We start from the raw sequence: 12500 nt of genomic DNA on the forward strand, positions 1-12500 counted from the left end.
TGCGTGCGCCAAAGCCTCTGGATAAAAGAAAAAAAATTATATATATATATAAATACACATTTTTCTTCTAATTTTTTTTTTATATAATTTTACATGTGGTAAGTATGCATGACTTATACCATCCTTTGTATTGATTTATTTGGGTCGTGTCTTTTTTTTCCACATTATTAGCCTTCTTGTTCTCCTCCTCCTCCTCCTCCTCCTGCTTATCATTATTGTAGAAATGTTTTCCTTTTCCTTTTTTTCCTCTTCCTTTCTAAGCTTTTAGTTTCCACCAGAGTGTCGAACCGAATTTTTTATTGGTTTCTTCGATTTGCGGGAGCACAAAAGTAATGTAGGACATTAAAATAGCACAACAAATAGAAGAACAAGAGGTATACAGGACAGGCGCTGATGTTGAACTAGTTTCATTCAGGAAAAGTGAACATGTATATACACACGACAGGCAAAGCAGCACATATTCTTAAGGGTAGAAGATATTTGAGCTGGGATGCTGGTGTCTCCCAGCACGATAAAACCATCCGGGGCTATTGCCGCCTTCTCGGCTGCCCTCGGCACTTATCGTGAATAAAAGCTATATATGTATGTTTACTGTTCCTGGATAAAACTAGTTGAAAGTGAGTGCCTGTCCTGTATACTCCTTGTCCTCGTCTTTTTTGCGCTATTTTATATATTTTACTAAGATGAACCAACAGCGTACCGTATTAAAAAGAAAAAGAAGCTAAAGTGATATTATATTTACCTGGTGCTTCTTTTCGTAATAGGCACTATTTCAAGAGTGCAAACGGGTATCTTTCCATTCATTTGTAGGGTTCGCTTATTTTCAGGTGCCGAGAAATAAATTGCTTTATTTAAATTTGATGGAGCAGTAAATGACAAGTTACATACATATCTGTCTTTCCTTGTTTTTTTTTTGTGTTATATTTTAGCCTGAATTTAAAAGTTATCAGTCTGTTGGGTCGCCTAAAATACAGGTGATTGGCATTTGAGGTTTTTTTTCTTTACAAGATAATGGTTGATTCAATTTAGCAAGTAAGCATCAATTGTGCTACTTTTTTTTCCTTCATCTTAAATAGAGCTAAGCAATCAGCTCGACATGACGGCTACTTAATTTGTCGCTTTCTTACCGCCTGTTTTCCGAAAATGTGTGCTTTCTTTTCGTCGTCATCGACTTTGGGCTGCCGCTCCAAGTCCATAGAGCCTTTTTTTTTCAGCTATCCCTGCCGTACACCCTTGTACTTCTATTCATCATCAGACTAATAGACAGTTATATTTTCTTCCGTACAGTTCCAAGTTGGCGGGTCAGTTTCGGTTCGGCTGAAACTAACTCCTCGGTTCCGGTTTTTCGTTCGCTTCGGTTTTCGGTTCGACACTCTGGTCTTCACCGTGCATGGCACCCCCCCCTTCCTTCCTTCCTTCCCTCCCTCCCTCCCTCCCTACCTCTCTCCCCTCTTCTCCTCCCTGCAAGAAAACAAACTGTCGTTTCGAAATGTTTTCTTACTTGAACTGTGAAGGTTTTCAAGTGCATTTCCTTTCCTCCTTTATTGAGCGCACAATTCTAGAGTGGAACTTCCCTTCTGACATTGCAATAAAGTTTCCTGCACAAGGAAGAAAAACCTGCCATTTGACCTCCCTTGTGTGTGCAAAGTGTCAATGTTCCTATATTATGCTTGAACATGGTCTTTTTGTCTTCCTATTTGTCGCAGAAATCATGTATGTGTATGTATGTATGTATATATATATATATATATATATATATATATATATATATATATACCAATATCGCACTTTATGGATTAATCTTGCACGACCTGTGAAAACCACGTATCTCTGGCTTTCCTCACGTTCGATTTTCGAGCAATTTCTGAAGCTAGCTTGGGGAGATTGATTTCGCTCGCACACAATTCGAGGCGCGAGGACGGGCATGTACGAACGCCTACGTAGTCGGGACGGTAAACAAAACTTACACAAATTAAAATCCTGCGCAGATAATAAAAGAAAGAGCAACAAAAAAGTATGGGCGTCTTGCTTTACTAATTTCTTTTTTTTTTTCTTTTTTAGGATTGTAAGCGGACGGGCTTCTTAAACGATACCAAAAAGCGAGACACAATTTGACAAACGGGTCACGTCACAAGAAAGAAAATCCCACATCCTCAAGCGTGTAAAAAATGCACGCAATATCTACAGTACTGGAATTGGAAGCGCTGCCAATCTCGCGTGCACTAGCCCAAATCGCGTTGCTCCCGCTCACGTCAAAGCGACACAGACCTCGTCGGAAAGGTACGCTTTCTGACGCGGTCAACCGGTAAAAACACTATATATTGTAAAATTCTGTACTTTGGACGTGATTAATTCAGACTGCTTTGCGGCTAACTAAGCGCGCGTTCCTTCCCAATGAAACGAAAGAGCGAGATTAGAAATAGAGGAAATAATTCCCGTGAAAAGAAAGAAATTCGTCTCTTATTGAGCTTGGCAGTAAAGCACGCGACATCTCCAGTATTCCGTTTGAAAGCGTTGTCCATGGCAAGTGCAGTAGTGTACAGCGTTCGGCTCTCGCCCAGTTGAAAGCGCCAGAAAGCCCGTGTCGCCTCGCGACACGGGTAACCGCTAGAAAACACGCACATTTTAAAGTCGCGTGATTTGCACTTGATTCCTCGGAAGTACTTTGTGGGAGACGAAGCGGGCGTTCCATGCCAAGGACACGGAAGAGAGAGATTAGAAATAGAGCGAACAATTCGCGTGAAAAGAATAATATTTGTCTCCTATCGAACTTGCCACAAAAGTAAGCGAGATTTCCAGTATTCCGTTTGAAAGCGCTGCCCGTCGCAAGTGCAGTAGTGTACAGTGTTCGGCTCTCGCCCAGTTGAAAGCGCCAGAAAGCCCGTGTCGCCTCGCGACACGGGTAACCGCTAGAAAACACGCACATTTTAAAGTCGCGTGTTTTGCACTTGATTCCTCGGAAGTACTTTGTGGGAGACGAAGCGGGCGTTCCATGCCAAGGACACGGAAGAGAGAGATTAGAAATAGAGCGAACTATTCGCGTGAAAAGAATAATATTTGTCTCCTATCAAACTTGCCACAAAAGTAAGCGAGATTTCCAGTATTCCGTTTGAAAGTGCTGCCCGTCGCAAGTGCAGTAGTGTACAGTGTTCGGCTCTCGCCCAGTTGAAAGCGCCAGAAAGCCCGTGTCGCCTCGCGACACGGGTAACCGCTAGAAAACACGCACATTTTAAAGTCGCGTGTTTTGCACTTGATTCCTCGGAAGTACTTTGTGGGAGACGAAGCGGGCGTTCCATGCCAAGGACGCGGAAGAGAGAGATTAGAAATAGAGCGAACAATTCGCGTGAAAAGAATAATATTTGTCTCCTATCAAACTTGCCACAAAAGTAAGCGAGATTTCCAGTATTCCGTTTGAAAGCGCTGCCCGTCGCAAGTGCAGTAGTGTACAGTGTTCGGGTCTCGCCCAGTTGAAAGCGCCAGAAAGCCCGTGTCGCCTCGCGACACGGGTAACCGCTAGAAAACACGCACATTTTAAAGTCGCGTGTTTTGCACTTGATTCCTCGGAAGTACTTTGTGGGAGACGAAGCGGGCGTTCCATGCCAAGGACACGGAAGAGAGAGATTAGAAATAGAGCGAACAATTCGCGTGAAAAGAATAATATTTGTCTCCTATCAAACTTGCCAGAAAAGTAAGCGAGATTTCCAGTATTCCGTTTGAAAGCGCTGCCCGTCGCAAGTGCAGTAGGGTAAATTGTTCGGCTCTCGCCCAGTTGAAAGCGCCAGAAAGCCCGTGTCGCAAAGCGACACGGGTAACCGCTAGAAAACACGCATCTTTTTCTTTTGTTAATCCCGTGCTTCTCACTTCGTTCCTTGAGAGGACTTTGTCGGAAACTAAGTGGCGGGGCCTTCCAAACGAAACCAATGGTAGAAACAATGAAGTGAGCAAAGAAGAGTAGTGTAAAGAAAGAAAATTGCCTATTATGAAGCCTGCCGTAAACACGCGCGATACCGCGAGCATTCGGATTAAAAGCAGTGACAATCTCACTTACTATAGCGCTCATTGTTCGGCTCTGACACAATTCAAAACGCATGAAACGCCCCGTGTAAATATTGGTTTACTTTGTAATAACAAAGTCGATAAACTTTCTGTTGACCATGTTAACATGAACTGAAAGTCGAAAAGAAGTAATCAGAGTCAAGCAGGGGTCAGCACGTTTTTAATAAAAAGCGAGAAATAATTTTTTTATAGGGGTAGGATGTATGTACGTATGTATGTATATATAGAGGCACAGAGGAAAAAAAGAACATTTCTATATATATATATACACACAAACATACATACATACATATATATATATAAGGAGAGAGAGAGGGGAAAAAAAATAAGAAAGAAAGAAGGACAAATAAATGATACTGAATAGAGTGAGAGACAGTAAGTCAGTAAGTCAGTCAGTCAGTCACCGAAACTGATAACCACAAACTATGTACAGAATGCTCTTGAAGGATCTTCTTTATACTTATCGGTGCTATTATGTGGAGGTGGGGTCTGTCGAGCGTTCGATTGGTGCGAGCGGCGTCTGACGACGTCGCCGACGCCTTTCGTCGCCGTCTCGGCCGCTGCCTCCGCCGCATGGTCGTTACAGCAAGGTACCTGCGATCTCTGGCGTCTGCCGTTGGGGTCGGTTCTCGGGTGCACCTGTGTCTTGAAAACGAATGCGAGAGGAGGGTGTTTCGGAGCGTCCGCGCTAACCGAACGGTGTGAAATGACGAGTGCGTTCTGACCGAAGGCCGGGGTGCGTCCTCGCGTCCTCACGGGACCTGAAAGCTCGGCAACGCTGCGAAGGCGTCGTCAATGATTTTTTTGGCGTACGACTTTCTGTTGCTACGACGAGAAAGAAATTTATGCGCTTCTTGCCGCGTCGGTACCGACCTCGGTCGGGGATATTCCGGCTGCGCGCTCGAACGTGCTTCATTTCTTCTTGGATTTGGAAGTAATTCCTAAGCGTTGTGTGTGTTTGCGGTTCGTAAGGGGCGCCTGACGGTGGCCCCGCGTCCGCGCGTTGGTAGGGTTTTGGGCGACCCACCACGAAAAGATTACCTGGTTGATCCTGCCAGTAGTCATATGCTTGTCTCAAAGATTAAGCCATGCATGTCTAAGTACATGCCGAAACAAGGCGAAACCGCGAATGGCTCATTAAATCAGTTATGGTTCCTTAGATCGTTTCTTCCTACTTGGATAACTGTGGCAATTCTAGAGCTAATACATGCAGTGAGCCCGAAGCCCCTCGGGGCGACGGGTGCTTTTATTAGACCAAGATCAATCGGGCTTCGGTCCGTTTTGTGTGGTGACTCTGGATAACTTTGTGCTGATCGCACGGCCACGAGCCGGCGACGTTTCTTTCAAGTGTCTGCCTTATCAACTGTCGATGGTAGGTTATGCGCCTACCATGGTTGTTACGGGTAACGGAGAATCAGGGTTCGATTCCGGAGAGGGAGCCTGAGAAACGGCTACCACATCCAAGGAAGGCAGCAGGCGCGCAAATTACCCACTCCCGGCACGGGGAGGTAGTGACGAAAAATAACAATACGGGACTCTTTTGAGGCCCCGTAATTGAAATGAGTACACTCTAAATCCTTTAACGAGGATCCATTGGAGGGCAAGTCTGGTGCCAGCCGCCGCGGTAATTCCAGCTCCAATAGCGTATACTAAAGTTGCTGCGGTTAAAAAGCTCGTAGTTGGATCTCAGTTACAGGCGGGAAGTGCGTGGACACCACGTTACGGCCCGTGCTGAACATCATGCCTGTCGTGGTTTGGTTCCCTTCATCAGGTGCCTTGCTTTGGCCGGCGCGTTTACTTTGAAAAAATTAGAGTGCTCAACGCAGGCGATTCGCCTGAATAACAGTGCATGGAATAATAGAACAAGATCCTGTTTCTGTTCTGTTGGTTTTTGGAATACAGGATAATGATTAAGAGGGACAGACGGGGGCATTCGTATTGCGGCGCTAGAGGTGAAATTCTTGGACCGTCGCAAGACGAACTACTGCGAAAGCATTTGCCAAGAATGTTTTCATTGATCAAGGACGAAAGTTAGAGGTTCGAAGGCGATCAGATACCGCCCTAGTTCTAACCATAAACGATGCCAACCAGCGATCCGCCTGAGTTACTCAAATGACTCGGCGGGCAGCTTCCGGGAAACCAAAGTATTTGGGTTCCGGGGGAAGTATGGTTGCAAAGCTGAAACTTAAAGGAATTGACGGAAGGGCACCACCAGGAGTGGAGCCTGCGGCTTAATTTGACTCAACACGGGAAAACTTACCCGGCGCGGACACTGGGAGGATTGACAGATTGAGAGCTCTTTCTTGATTCGGTGGATGGTGGTGCATGGCCGTTCTTAGTTGGTGGAGCGATTTGTCTGGTTAATTCCGATAACGAACGAGACTCTAGCCTATTAAATAGGTGCGTGGTTCTCTGCACCTTGCACCCTTCTTAGAGGGACAAGCGGCTCCTAGCCGCACGAAACAGAGCAATAACAGGTCTGTGATGCCCTTAGATGTCCGGGGCCGCACGCGCGCTACACTGAAGGAAGCAGCGTGTTTTTATCCCTGTCTGTAAAGACTGGGTAACCCGTGGAACCTCCTTCGTGATTGGGATAGGGGCTTGCAATTGTTCCCCTTAAACGAGGAATTCCCAGTAAGCGCGAGTCATAAGCTCGCGTTGATTACGTCCCTGCCCTTTGTACACACCGCCCGTCGCTACTACCGATTGAATGCTTTAGTGAGGTCTTCGGACCGATACCCGGAGCGGCCTTTCGGTTGCGCCGGTGTGTTGGAAAGATGACCAAACTTGATCATTTAGAGGAAGTAAAAGTCGTAACAAGGTTTCCGTAGGTGAACCTGCGGAAGGATCATTACCGGATGTTATTTGGCATCGTTTTGTCTTCTTCCTCTTGTACGGGGAACGGACTCGATGTGCGAATTTATCTGGCGCCGATCCCGACCAAGCTTGGATGCCGTCGGGACGGCACAAAAAAAAAACAACTGTGGTTCGGATGTGCCTTTTTCTTTGGGTGGCCTCCGTTCCTTTCGATGAAGCGCCCAGCGGGAGCCCTCTGCTGCCTCGATTGAGAGGAGATTTCAAGTGCACCGGGACAATCCGCGGGTTACAAAAGGCGCATCGCCCCCTTTTTCGTCTCTTCTCGAGGATCGCCCTTTTGTTTTGATTAACGAAGAGGCGTTTGAGAAGAAGCTTTTTTTTGCGCTTTCGAGATGGCATGGGATGTGCCGGGTGCGAAAAAAAACAACAACTTGTGTTTTGTCGTACTGATTGAAAAATCCAAAAACACGACTCTAAGCGGTGGATCACTCGGTTCTCGGGTCGATGAAGAACGCAGCCAGCTGCGAGACTTGGTGTGAATTGCAGGACACACTGAGCACTTACTTTTTGAACGCACATTGCGGCCTCGGGCCTTCCCGTGGCTTCGTCTGTGTGAGGGTCGGATCATATATCAAGAGAGGAGAATTTGTTTTCTACCTCGTTTTGACTGTGTCGGATCGTGGGCAGCACGCAGTTTTATGCTTTCTTGCGTTGCGTTTTCTTTGAGCAAATGCACGAGTGGTGCGATTGCACGCGTGCGCTTAACCAGTCCTCCTCCTCCTACGAGTTTTTATCGAACACTGCATGGGAAAACGAAACTCGATGGATACCGTTTGTGGAAAATCCCGTACCAAAAAAATCTTTCGCACGTTGAACGGCGCTGTGACGTCGGTGCGTTAGAAACGGAGATTTGAAACGGTTTCTTTTCGATCGATTCTGTTTTCTTCCGCGTGGATGTTGTTCGAGTGGAAAAACCGTGGGACGGAGTTGGCGTTGGCGCGTTGAAACGCGGCGTCGGCAAATGTAAATCTCGTGGCGTTGATTTGCACAAAAAAAAGAAAAACGCTTCTGGGAGGAAAGGTTTTTGCGTCGTAGCCTTCCGTCAGTCTAAGACCTTCGCGTCCCCGATGAATACTGGAGCCATCCAGTAGGGGAATGCCGTTGGATTGCGCGCTTTCTTTTTTGTCGAATCGAAAGCGATGCAAAGCGTGTGTACAACAACTGTTAGTTCGCCATCCTTTTGTGTTTTTGACATGTGGTAAGGAGGCGAAGTTTTTGTTGGAAAGCGCACAAAATAAAAAAAAGATTGTCGACCTCACATCAGGCGAGACAACCCGCTGAATTTAAGCATATCACTAAGCGGAGGAAAAGAAACCAACAGGGATTCCCTTAGTAGCGGCGAGCGAAACGGGACCTAGCCCAGCACCGAATCCCTCGTCCTTGCCGGCGATCGGGAAATGTGGTGTATGGGAGGTAACGTTCCCGAGAGTTTAGCGATGGTGCAAGTCCCCCTGACAGGGGCTTGACCCAGAGTGGGTGCCAGGCCCGTCTCCGCCACTGCTCTCTCGGGATGGAACCTCCCGTGAGTCGGGTTGCTTGAGAGTGCAGCCCTAATTGGGTGGTAAACTCCATCTAAGGCTAAATACGTCCGAGAGACCGATAGTTCACAAGTACCGTGAGGGAAAGTTGAAAAGAACTTTGAAGAGAGAGTTCAAGAGTACGTGAAACCGCTTAGAGTAAAACGGGTGGGCTCTCGAAGCTCGAGGGCGGTGGGATTCAGTTTCGCTGTGACGTGGAGCGGTGTCAGCGTCTTGGTTTACGGGCTCTCCTTGTGGGGGCCCGTTCCGGCTGCCCGCGCGGTGCCGCGCACTCCGGAACGCATTTTCCACCTTGGTAGGACGCCGCGACGGGCACGGGTAACCCTTTCAAGAACGACTTTGAGTCCGGCCGCTGGAGGTGACCGGCGACGGCCCTTGTTTGGCTGTCGTGGGAGTTATACCTGGCCGGTAATCGAGTACGTCACCCTGCCCAGGCCTCATGGGCTACTCCCTTCGGGGAGGCCCGAAACGATGCCCTCCGGAATGCGGAGCGGGAAACCCGGCTGGGTCAACGGGTCGCCTGCCTTACGCCAGGTATTCGCCTGACATTCGGTGTTTGGGGCTCGGAACCGGCGAGGCGGGTTCTTTCCGCGGAGGGTCGTCATGGTTGGCGGCGAGTAGGTCGGTAACCCACCCGACCCGTCTTGAAACACGGACCAAGGAGTCTAACATGTGCGCGAGTCAATGGGTCCCTCAAAACCCAGAGGCGCAATGAAACGTGAAGGCGCGGCCTCGTGCCGTGCCGAGTTGCGATCCCGGGCCGCCCAGGGGTCCGATGAAGGGAGCAGCAACGGCCCGCCCCACACGCTCACGTCGTGGGGGCGGCGCTAGAGCGCACACGTTGGCACCCGAAAGATGGTGAACTATGCCCGGGCAGGACGAGGCCAGAGGAAACTCTGGTGGAGGTCCGAAGCGCTTCTGACGTGCAAATCGATCGTCCGACCCAGGTATAGGGGCGAAAGACTAATCGAACCATCTAGTAGCTGGTTCCCTCCGAAGTTTCCCTCAGGATAGCTGGCGCTTGTTGCCGAGACCAGTCACACCTGGTAAAGCGAATGATTAGAGGCATTGGGGTCGAAACGACCTCAACCTATTCTCAAACTTTCAATGGGTGTGTCGGAGGCCTTCTGGTCTGAGGCCTCCGGAAGCGATGAGAGTGCCAAGTGGGCCACTTTTGGTAAGCAGAACTGGCGCTGTGGGATGAACCAAACGCCGGGGTAAGGCGCCCGATGCGGGACGCTCATGAGATCCCATGAAGGGTGTTGGTTGCTTAAGACAGCAGGACGGTGGCCATGGAAGTCGGAACCCGCTAAGGAGTGTGTAACAACTCACCTGCCGAAGCAACTAGCCCCGAAAATGGATGGCGCTCTAGTGTCGAGCCTATCCCCGGCCGCTGCCGGCAGATGCACGCAAACAAGGGGGTGCTAAGCTGACGCGAGTAGGAGGGCCGCTGCGGTGAGCGTTGAAGGTGTCGGGCGTAAGCCCGCCTGGAGCCGCCGCTGGTGCAGATCTTGGTGGTAGTAGCAAATACTCAAGTGAGAACCTTGAGGACTGAAGTGGAGAAGGGTTCCATGTGAACAGCAGTTGAACATAGGTCAGTCGGTCCTAAGGGAAAGGAGAAGTTCTTTCCGAAGCGGGAGCACTTTTTTGCAGTGGAGAGAGCCCCGCAGTGACCGAAAGGGAATCGGGTTAATAATCCCGAACCCGGACACGGAGATTGGTCCTTCGGGGCCCAGTGCGGTAACGCAAACCAGCTCGGAGACGCCGATGCGAGCCCCGGGAAGAGTTTTCTTTTCTCTGTAAGGAGATCGAGTCCCTGGAATGGGTTCGCCCCGAGATAGGGATGGTGGCTCCGTAGAGCAGTGCGGTTCTTGCGCTGTCCGGTGCGCTCGCGTCGGCCCTTGAAAATCCGAGTGAGGGAGTGTGATTTTCGTGCCGGACCGTACCCTCATCCGCAGCAGGTCTCCAAGGTGAACAGCCTCTAGTCGATGGACCAATGTAGGTAAGGGAAGTCGGCAAAACGGATCCGTAACCTTGGGATAAGGATTGGCTCTGAGGACTGAGCCGGTCGGGCTGGGGACCTGAAGCAGGAACGGCACTGCACCGGGACTGGGCGGGGCTCGCCGTTCACGCGGCGCGGCCAAGCCCGGACCAGCGTCGGGACCTTCCTGTGGAAAGCCTCAGCTGCGCGGCGTCTGAGGGCTTCGTGCCCAAAGTGCTATGCTTCGGCCGGCAAAAAACAGTCAACTCAGAACTGGCACGGACCGGGGGAATCCGACTGTCTAATTAAAACAAAGCATTGCGATGGCCGCTGGTCGGTGTTGACGCAATGTGATTTCTGCCCAGTGCTCTGAATGTCAACGTGAAGAGATTCATCAAAGCGCCGTAACCTCGGGGTGAGACGTCGTAGTTGCTTGCTTGCACAGAAATCCAACTCTCACCTGCTCGTGGTGTCCGCTGCCAGTGGAGTACGCCGATGAAAGGGATGCAATACCCTGGCTGCTTCTCTGCAACGAGAGCTCTGGTAGTACCCTTTGCGGGTACTAGAGTGTAAGGATTGTCATCCTATCGCTCGTCTGCGTTACATCGCAACCTGGGCAGCCCCCAGAAACTGTGGGTGTTGGGGTTGCCAACCCCTTCGCCCCAAAATAACTTGGCCTGAAAAATCAAAAGAAAACAAATCCACGTGCCCGCCGCGAGGCGGGCGCTCCAAGTCAGGCTTCGCCGGTCGCCCCAGACGAAGGTGGCGGTGGGTCGGATGTGCCCGTGCAGCTTTGGTTTGGCTGCACCGGATGCGCGAGGAAGTTCGCATCCGTTCGTGGTCTCAGGGTCCACGCTTCACTCAAGCAGCATGGTCCACAAGACGGACTTCTCCGTGTGCCTTGTGACAGTGACAATGCTTCAAGAAGTGACCTTTGTGCAAGTGCCAGTGTTGGACGTCAGGACACGGGTATCGACGGTACCAAGTGCGCGACGCCTACGCAGGACACTCTGTTTCCCTCTACCTCTGCAACGTCTTCTCCTTCTCTTCGTCTCTCTCCCCTTCCGGATAGTGGGGGTGCCTGCACACCTTGTGTGCAGGAGTCAAATGATGGGGATGGTTTCTCGCTCTCTTCGGTGGCTGTGGGTGACTCTAACGCACCCAATAATCGGTCTACATTCAGCATATGCCCTCAGTGTTCGAGAGCCTTCAACAGTGTACGTGGCCTGTCGCTGCATCAGCGACATGCCCATCCTGAAACGTACAACGAGGAAATTAACGTGGAAAGAGTTAAGCCAAGGTGGAACGACGAGGAAACTTACCTCCTCGCAAGTAGAGAAGCTCAGATCGGAACAGTGGTTTACAACATCAACCAAGTTCTCTGCTCCTTCTTTCCCTCACGCTCTCTCGAATCCATCAAGTCCCATCGGAAGCAACAGACTTACCGAGACCTCGTGGCCTCGCTGAGGGCGAGTCAGTGTGCTACCACCAGTGACCTGCTGGAGGAGGATGCCAGGGGAGCCCAACACCAGTCGTCTTCCAGTGAGCTGCGTCCGGGGGTGCCATGTCCAGGGTCTTCCAGGTTGCTGCGTCCAAGGGTGCCACGTCTGGAGTCTTCCAGCGCGGTGCAGAAATCATCGCCGGAGAACGATTTGTCTTCGGTGGAGCCGTCCGGCAGTCCTGGTGATCCTGACTATGTGGCCATGGGAGCTCGGCCTAAGCGGTCCAAGACGGGCTGCTCTTCCGGATCTCCATTGTCCGGTCGTCCCCCCGCTCTTGGTGCGGGGCCCCGTGCTGCAAGGCATCACACCGAACGCCACTTCCAACCTGGAGATGGTCTCGTCCCTGGATCAGAGCCTGAGGAGGACCTGATGGACGACGCGGAGAGGCCATGGTCGTCGGCGAGCAGACCGGAGCAAGCAAGAAAGACAAAAACCTCTAGGGTACGAGCTGTGCTAGCGAGTGGAGAGGGAGATGTGGTGACACCTGGCGGTGCTGTGACCCATGTGGTGCAGCAACCCCAGCGATCCCGCTCTTCCTTCGAAACT

At 50.4% G+C, this 12500-nt stretch overlaps 2 non-coding genes and 1 pseudogene across 2 annotated transcripts; all 3 read left to right on the top strand.

Annotated features, from left to right (window-relative positions):
• The first annotated feature begins 5094 nt into the window (after nucleotides 1-5094).
• Nucleotides 5095-6910, top strand: LOC120847211. Its single transcript, XR_005717284.1, has one exon. It is a non-coding gene; the product is annotated as a small subunit ribosomal RNA (ribosomal RNA).
• Nucleotides 6911-7342: 432 nt separating this feature from the next.
• LOC120847104 lies at nucleotides 7343-7495 on the top strand. The gene has a single exon (XR_005717184.1). It is a non-coding gene; the product is annotated as a 5.8S ribosomal RNA (ribosomal RNA).
• Nucleotides 7496-8183: 688 nt separating this feature from the next.
• Nucleotides 8184-12500, top strand: part of LOC120847300 — an 8654-nt pseudogene continuing 4337 nt past the window's right edge.

This window comes from Ixodes scapularis, unplaced genomic scaffold (assembly GCF_016920785.2).
Source record: "Ixodes scapularis isolate PalLabHiFi unplaced genomic scaffold, ASM1692078v2 ptg001158l_1___fragment_3__unscaffolded, whole genome shotgun sequence".
Lineage (NCBI taxonomy): Eukaryota > Metazoa > Arthropoda > Arachnida > Ixodida > Ixodidae > Ixodes > Ixodes scapularis.